Genomic DNA, 8,525 nt, shown 5'->3' on the forward strand with positions numbered 1-8,525 from the left:
CTACTGTACAGGCTCCCTTGTCTCCTCACACTACATGGACAACCTTGTCAGCCTCTTCCACCCTGCTGCCCTGGCCACCCTCTACCACCGCATCCAGAGCTCCCTTGCCTCCTTGCCTCCTCCTACCTCTATCTCCCAGGTATTCTTGCCACTTGCATCCCCTCACTTAAGTCCTTCAAAAGTGGAAACCTGCTCCATGTCGCCACACTAAACTCTTGCTCTGCTGTCAAGCACTCCTCTGACATCTGCCACCTCCTAGAACTCCTTGACCTTGATGTACTTGCTCTTACTGAGACATGGTTTGAGCACTGCTCTGTCACACGTTTTTACACACTCCTCCCTGAAGACTACAAGATCCTCTCCATGCCCAGGCCCAACAGACCAGGAGGCGGAGTAGCATTTATCTTTCCTGAGTGGATCCCAGTTTCCACTATTCTCACACAGGTCTACTCCTCCTTTGAATGCCTGGTCTGCAGGCTCTCTCTCTCACCTGTCGCTTCTCTTACTCTGGCCATCTTCTATCGGCTGCTGGGCCAGTCTACGCTCTCCCTCTTGGAATGGGCTGACCTGGCCTCTTCTCGCCTATCCTCCTCTCCCCAACTCCTCCTGCTGGGGGATCTTAACATCCATCTTGACTCTCCTGACTCTTCAGGACCTTTCCAAAACTCATGTGACTCCCTTTCTCTATCCATTCTACCCTCTGGTCCAACGAACAATGCTGGCCACACCTTGGATGCTCTCATCACCACAGACATTCCACGTGCTATTCCTCTCACTATTTCACTCTCTTGAACTGATCATTCACTTCTCTCTTATCACTTGAAGCTCTCTTTTCCTTTGGAGATTGCACACCATACACCGCCTCCTGCCTTCAAATTCATCTGACCCATGAAAAGAGTATCGGTTCTTGCCTTTGCCTCCACCGACTCTCCTCCATCTACTCCTGCAGCTGACTCCCACCCTGATACAGCCCTCTCCAACTTTCAACGTTCCATATCCAACACTCTTGACATTCTTGCCCCTGTCACGAGGGTCTGACTGAATCCTGCCAAAAAGTGCAACCCTTGGTATGACTCTGATCTGGCTGCCCTTAAACGCAAGTGCAGAGCAGCGGAACGGAAATGGCAATCTTCAGGTGCAGCGTCTGATAAACTGGCCTGCCGCCTTCTTCACAGGCAATATAGACTCTGCATCTGCTCCAAGCAAAGAGTCTTCATTCAAGCCTGCATACCCGTGGCATCTAACAACATGGCCGAACATTTCAAAGTCTGCAAGGAACTGGCCAACCCTACCGCAGCTGCATCTTCTACTAGGTTTCGTACAAAAAGACAGAAAAGAAATGACCTACCCAACTAAAAGTCCTAAATAAGGTACTACCGAATGTTCTACTTTCTAAAAGTTTTTTTTTTAAAGAGGTAAAAGGGCTGCGGGGGCTGCATGGGTGTCCACATGCAACCCCCGCTTAGTATACTGAGAGCAGGGGTTGCAGAGGTGTCCCCGACAACTGTCCCATAGTCCCGGGGAAAAAAAAGGGAAAGGACCCTGCAGTGCCGCTTCCCGATCACAGAAGTAAAAGGGAACAGGCATCACAGGGACCAGCAAGTCAGAGGCAATGTAAGTAGGGGTGGGGGGATGTGTTGCGGGTGTGGGTGGGGGAGTGGGCAGGGGTGTGACCAAGTCAGAAATGTTCAGGAGAGAAAAGACTGAAGGTTATTTCAAAAAGATAATCTTCAGTCTTTTCTCCCTCAAACATTTTTAACTATGTCTTTCAACTCCAAACCTTCTACTACACCAACCCAGGCCCTTTGCTCGCCCCTGGCCGCACACTTCACCACCAAAATTTAGGACATCCTGTCCTCTCTCTCTCTTCTACTCCCCCCCTGCACCAACATCTCCTGGGCCCCCCTCTTCTCTCCTCCCTCTACCCTGTCACACCTGAAGAGGTCACAAGACAAGTCTGGTCTATGAAAGCTTCTTCCAAACAGGTGAACCCCTGCCTCTCCAAAACCATCAAGGACAATATTGACACTCTCACTCCAGCCTTGGCCGACCTCTGCAACCTCTCTTTCACCACTGGAGTTTTCCCCTCTAATCTCAAGCACTCTTTTGTGCACCCTCTGCTCAAAAAACCCTGAACCGACCTGTCCATTCCAGCAAAACTATCTCCCGATCCTCATCACCCCTTTCCTGGGAAAACTCCTGGAGAAGCTGTTTATCACTCATCCTACCCTCCATTCTGTATTTGTTGGTTGTCTCCGGTATCTAGTCTATCCATCAAAATTATTTTCCTCAAATTAATATCCAACAAAATGTATTCAATGAAAACCATTTCCATCTAAATGCATTTTCATTGAATACATTTAGTTGGATTGTTCGATTCAAAATAAATTGTAACAACATTCATTTTTTAACTATATTATTTATTGAACATTTAAATGCACATTTTTTAAACTCTTAACTTTAACTTTTAATAAGTTAACTGTTTTTGAAATCGTTATTAAATATATAATATTAAATAGATTCAATAAACACGTTTTTTTCTTTAAAGTTTTCTTTCAACCGTTATATTTTGCGTCCACTATATGGTGCTGTTTGTTCACTTTTCGCTTGAAGTTTACATTCTTTGTTTTGTATTTTGGCATTTATTACGTCATACATACAGCATGATCGCCATTTTGGAGGTCTGTTTTTGCGTGTTCCGATGTTCCGCCAGGATATTTTTCTTTTTGGTATTTTTTTCATCTGGTTTGATTTTTCTATCGACATCCTGTGGATTTTCATTCATTTTTTCTTTGGATTCTATGGATTTTTTACATCTTTTTGGTGTATTTTTCGAGTTTCATGCGATGTTTAGTTTTTGGATTGTTTTTTTTTCTTGGCTGGATTGTTTTTTTTTCTTGGCTTTTTGGAATGGGTTCCTGTTTCTAGGATTTGTGGATACCACTGGATTCAGTGAGTTTTTGTGTTTAATTTAACATTTAAGATTGAAAGCTATACTGTTCAGATGCTTTAACTTGTCTGTTTTTTCTAAATGTTTAATGCATTACTTTAATCTTTCCCCATAATCGCCATATTGTTTCTTTTGATGTGTTTTTTCTTTCGAAATTGTTTATGCAATGGTCATTTCCTGATTTGATTGTTCGATTTTGAGTTGTTTCTAAAAGTTGCATAGAGTTGAGTTTGGTGCTTTAAACAATTTATTTAGTCTGTTGTGCCATCCCTCCATTCTGTTATTAGTTCTGGAGTGTCCTTCGATCACTGCATCGAAACAGTTCCAAATGTTTTTGTTGTATCTAGCTCTTCATCTTGTGCCATTTCGAGTCAATTGTCCAATCCATGTACTGTCGAAGTAGTCTAATAGAGGTTACAGGTAGAGTTCATTTTTTTTAAAAACTCTGTTTCAGTTAAATGTTCATAATACATTTCAACATGATCAGTGTGGACAAAAGCAAATGCGAATAATAGTTTTATATTATGCTGAAACTCCAAATCATTTATATACTTTGATTGCATTTCCAGTTGCTGTATTTTCCTCTATATGGCCTTTGAAAAATGAAAGAAACATCCTTGGATTTGACATGATTGGAAAGTTCATTTGTTGAACTTCAAAATCAAGTACCATGATTTGGGGAGAATTAGGATTAATATTGTCTCTAATGAACCTGAAAATATTTTTATACATTTCCTCTGTTTTACTGGGCATCAGCACATAGCTTAATGGCACAAGAGTGTCTTCTACCATTCGGTACATGCTGTAGTATTGTCCGAAAGGTTTTGGACATATTTTAAAAGTTGCTTTCCCATGCCAGATTTTTGATTGTTTTAGGTATTCCATGTTTCTTGATGTTCCAAATATTAGCAGTTTTTGGTCATTCATACCCTTACTTAATAGTATGAAATTATAATTTTTCTCTGTTACCTGCAATTGAAATGGAATCTCAATGTCGTTGAATGTTACTGGTATTTTGGGAAAGTTGTCTATTTTTTGTCTCTGTTTATTTATTTGTTGCTAAATTGTTTTTATTTGGGGCATCTGTGCGGCCACATGAAAGGACAGTTTGGTACATCTTGCTTTATGACTGATTCCCTTGCCTCCGCATTGTTTTCATTAGCTTTTTGTTTTATTTTGTCTATTGTTTTCTTTATCATTATGTTTTTGAAATCTGGCAAATGATTGTGACCAATCTGGTGAATAATCTTTTCTCTGTGACTGATAGCACGTCCCTTGCATTGACTTTTATAATATTCCGTACATTTCCAATATATACGTTCATTAATCTGTTTTTCCTGTTTGTACGTAAATCCTAAATAGGCTAGTTGTTTTTCCCCAATTTTGAGGAATTAAACTCAATTTTCTCTGTCATATTTGGTTTTCCACTGTAAAACCAAAGAAACCGAAATTTATTTTTAACGCCAAACTATCATTATCGTGTCGTATCACGATACTTTTATGGTGTTGACATGAATAAAAAGGCTTACCAATAGTGTGAGATAACGTACTTCGCTCTGATAATCAGGTTGTTTCTCTCAGCACAGAATGGATAGTATGACGTTAGTGAAAAACCAAAAATGACAGAGAAATTGAGTTTATTTCCTCAAAAATGAGGAAAAAACAACTAGCCTATTTAGAATTTACATACAACCAGGAAAAACAGATTAATGAACGTATATATTGGAAATGTACGGAATACTACAAAAGTCAATGCAACGTTAGAAGCAACTGTCACTTTACCTCACCTCATAGCATAGGGTGCTTTACTCTTGTATCTTCTACTTTCATGGAACGTATTCAGCACTGGACAAGGTTTGAATATTTAAAGGGGGGATTAGGGGGGAGGCCTGTGGGGGTTTAGGGGGTTTGTGAGGGACCCCGAAATAAAAACTAAATACCTCAAGTTACAGGGAGCTGTGCAGTGTCAAAAATATAAATTGCAACACTGGACAGCTCCCTGTAATGTTACTTTTACCTATCCTATTTCCATCAAACATATTCCCATATTCGATGGACAGGTTTCGATGGATATGTACTTTTAATTCAAATGATTGCATTTCGATAAATACATTTTTGTTACATTTTTTCGATAGATTTTGTTTTTGATTGTTTTCGATGGAAAGACCATAAACCATTGTCTCCATGACCATCAGTCTGGCTTTAGAGCATCCAGACGCATGGAAACTGCTCTTCTGAACACCCGGGAAGACCTGCTTTCAAATCTTGACACTAACTCTCCCTCTGTCCGCATTCTTCTCAATCTTTCTTCTGCTTTCGAAACAGTAAATAAACAACATCCTGATCACCCGTCTCCATGATACCCTGGGCATCACAGATCAGGCTCTGGCATGGCTCGCCTCCTTTCTCTCTGACCGGCCCTCCCAGGTGGAACTCAGGCCCTTTCTCTCCTCTACCACTCTCTCCACTTGTGCTGTCCCCCAGGGATCTCACCTTCCCCCCCTGGTTCTTCAACATGTACAGGGCCCCCTTGGCCCACAGGATCTCTACCTTTACCTCTAACTTTCAGTGTTATGCAGATGACACGCAGCTCTCTTTCATGCTACCCTCAGCTTCCTCCTCCGCCTTGCTCGTCTTGGATTGTCTATCCACAGTTCAGGCTTGGTGTGCTGCTAACGATCTCTGTCTAAATGCCATTAAGACAGAGATAGCATTCAATGGCACACCTGCTCCTGCTTTTCCACTTTCTCACTGCCCTGCCTCCCTTGGCCCTGTCCCCTGCCTACCAATGAAGCAAAGAATCTTGCTGTCATTTTTGACTCCACTCTATCCTTCTCTTCTCACATCTCAGACATCTCCAAAAAGTCCAACTACCATCTGTATCTCCTCAGAGGTATTCTATCTTTTCTCACTTTCCTCTAAAGGCTCATCACCTCGGGAGCCTTGGTTCTCTCTAGGGTGGACTATTGCAATAGCCTCTTTCTCAATCTTCCTAAATCTACGCTCCGTTCACTACAACTCATCCAGAACAGAACCGCAAGACTTATCCTTGGCCTCTCTCTGGTGCTGAAATCCCCCCACTGGCTCCCTGTGGCTGCAAGGATCAAGTTCACCCCTTTCCCCTCAAACTGAATGTAGTGGAGAAAACCCCCATCCACCTCAAACCGAACATTAATAACTTGGGGGGTTGATTAATGACTTCAAATGTTGCAGAAATGAGAAATGTAGTGCTGTTTAGAAATGCACTTTGAAGGGTGATCTATTTTATGAGGTCAGAATTCCTTGCAAAGTGGAGAATATATAAGGTAGTACATGTTTATGATAAATTATCAAACAATCTAGATTCGAAATTGAGTAGGGACTAAGCTATGGGCAAAAATAGGTTGGTCAGGCACTTCATAAGTAATGAGCCATTTTGGGGTGGGACAAAGTCAGGCAAACTCTGAGATAATGCTGGGCATAGAAATCGTGGATTTCTATAAACCATGATGCAATGAAGAAAGAATTACCTCATGGTAGTTCAGTGAGAGTTCAGTAGTCAAGGACATGGTGTCTGGGCTTCCTATGTCTAATCTTGACAGTGACGAGCTGTTGGAGCGAGGTATTATTCAAGGGAATATAGTGAGTGTTGCATCCAGCTGTTTCAATTAGCAGAGAGGGCACAGCGGATGCCCATGTTTGGGCTTCTGGGACAGGAAACCATGATGCTGGTGCTAAGATTATCTCAGGATTGATGTCAGTAATGTTCCCATTTTAAAGGTCAGATACATTTCTCACAATCTTAATCAGTTGCATGTGTAAGTGTGACATGCAAGCTTTTGTGATTTGGAAGCTCAGTCAGCCAAACCTAGAGGAGGAAGGGGCTTGTCTTGGAGTGCGTGAACCTATGAGAGTGTTCTGCATCATAGCTAGGGTGCTGAGCCAACCAAGAAGATTATATAGGGAGGGACATTTTGTAACGTTGGGAAGAGTTCCAGAGATGTCTTTGCTGTATGATGTGTCCTGCCTGCTGGAAGAAAATAAAAACTTGATGTCTTTGAAAATCCTGCTTCAGTTCCCTGATTTGCTTCAGAGTCCCTTTCCTCATCCAGGAATGCCAGGGCCCAGAGAGATGGTGTTGAGACAATCTTTACATTTAGTGAGCCAGGAGCCTGGAGGCTTATGATATTTCTTCAAGCCCAAAGAATCTGGACAAACAGCCGGTACATGCATGCTATGGGGCCTGGTAGAGGGGGGTGGTGGGGACAAACTGTAGATGCTCACACATCATTAAGGGAAGGGATCTCCCAGACCTGGTAGCATGGGTGGGCACCTTGGCACATATGGATTAGGTGGGCTTCCCCAAAAATTATTTTGGTGAACTTTTTAGAAAAGAAATATTGATTAATTAGGTGATTATTTTTGAATGATTTTTTAAAAAATAAAATTGATTAATTGGGTGATTATTTTTGGCTGATTTTTTAATGAAAAAACTTTAACTGTTTTTCAAACATCTTTTTAGAAAAACTTTAATTATTTCTTAGGGAGGACTTTTTAGAAGAATATTTTTCTTTGAAACAACCAATGGTTTATATAGTAGGGGTAGAAGAAGTAACGGGAAGAGGGATGGTCAACTGGAGACGATGATCGTCGAGTTTAATTGGGAAAATAACTCAAGATGAGGAGCGTCAAGTTATTAAAAAATGTACTTGAGACAAGGAGCGTCAAGCAATTAAGGGCTGTGAGACGAGGCGCGTCACAGTAGAGTCAGCCTAGTTTCCTGCGTTTTAAAGAATGGTCAGAAGGAATCGCACATAGAGCCCTATGTACGGGTGATATAGGCGACAAACTCTGTTTAAAGACAGGTTTAAAAAGGTCAATTCACATCCCAATTGAGATATTTATTAGGGGCAGAAGAGAGCCTCAATGAGCGTGGGCGATGGATGATTTATGTGGCTGGCCAGTATTGTTATGTTTGTCAAAAAATTGGATTTATGTGTTGTATTTTGTGTCCATTGTGTGCACTGTAACTTGTTTATGATTTGGGATTCAAAAAATGCATTTTTATTGAATTAGAAAAATTGGCATCAAGCAAGAAATTAAAGTAATCGATAATGGATAAAAAAGAGATACATATGTGCTATGGATAAAAGTGCACAGGGGTGCATTGTTTACATTTTGGTGAAAACAATATTTAGTGAGAGAAAGTAGAAAAGGTTTAAACAAGCGGTTATCTTTGAGCCTGTGTAAAAACTAAAAACCAGAAAAATATGGGGTTAATTTCAGTATTTGCCAAAAATAGACCAGCACATCTGCCTAATTAATTTCACACAATAACATTTTGCACCTTGTTTGTCAGAAACAAAGGAGAGAGAAAGTATGCTTAGTGAAGAAAAAAAATATTTGTGTTTTCCAAAAATGCACCGGCACTTTAAAATCGCTGCAGTAAAAAGACGCAAGGAGACAGAAGGTTAATCTTTTATATTTATGGAGTCAACACCTCTAGGAGCTTAAAATACTTTGAACGGTATAAATCTGCACTGGTTTTACAGGCCTTTTGGGCAGAGTAAGAGATTTATTTTGGAAGTAGGCAATT

Source organism: Ambystoma mexicanum, chromosome 12 (assembly GCF_040938575.1).
Source record: "Ambystoma mexicanum isolate Mex_15411 chromosome 12, UKY_AmexF1_1, whole genome shotgun sequence".
Classification (NCBI taxonomy): domain Eukaryota; kingdom Metazoa; phylum Chordata; class Amphibia; order Caudata; family Ambystomatidae; genus Ambystoma; species Ambystoma mexicanum.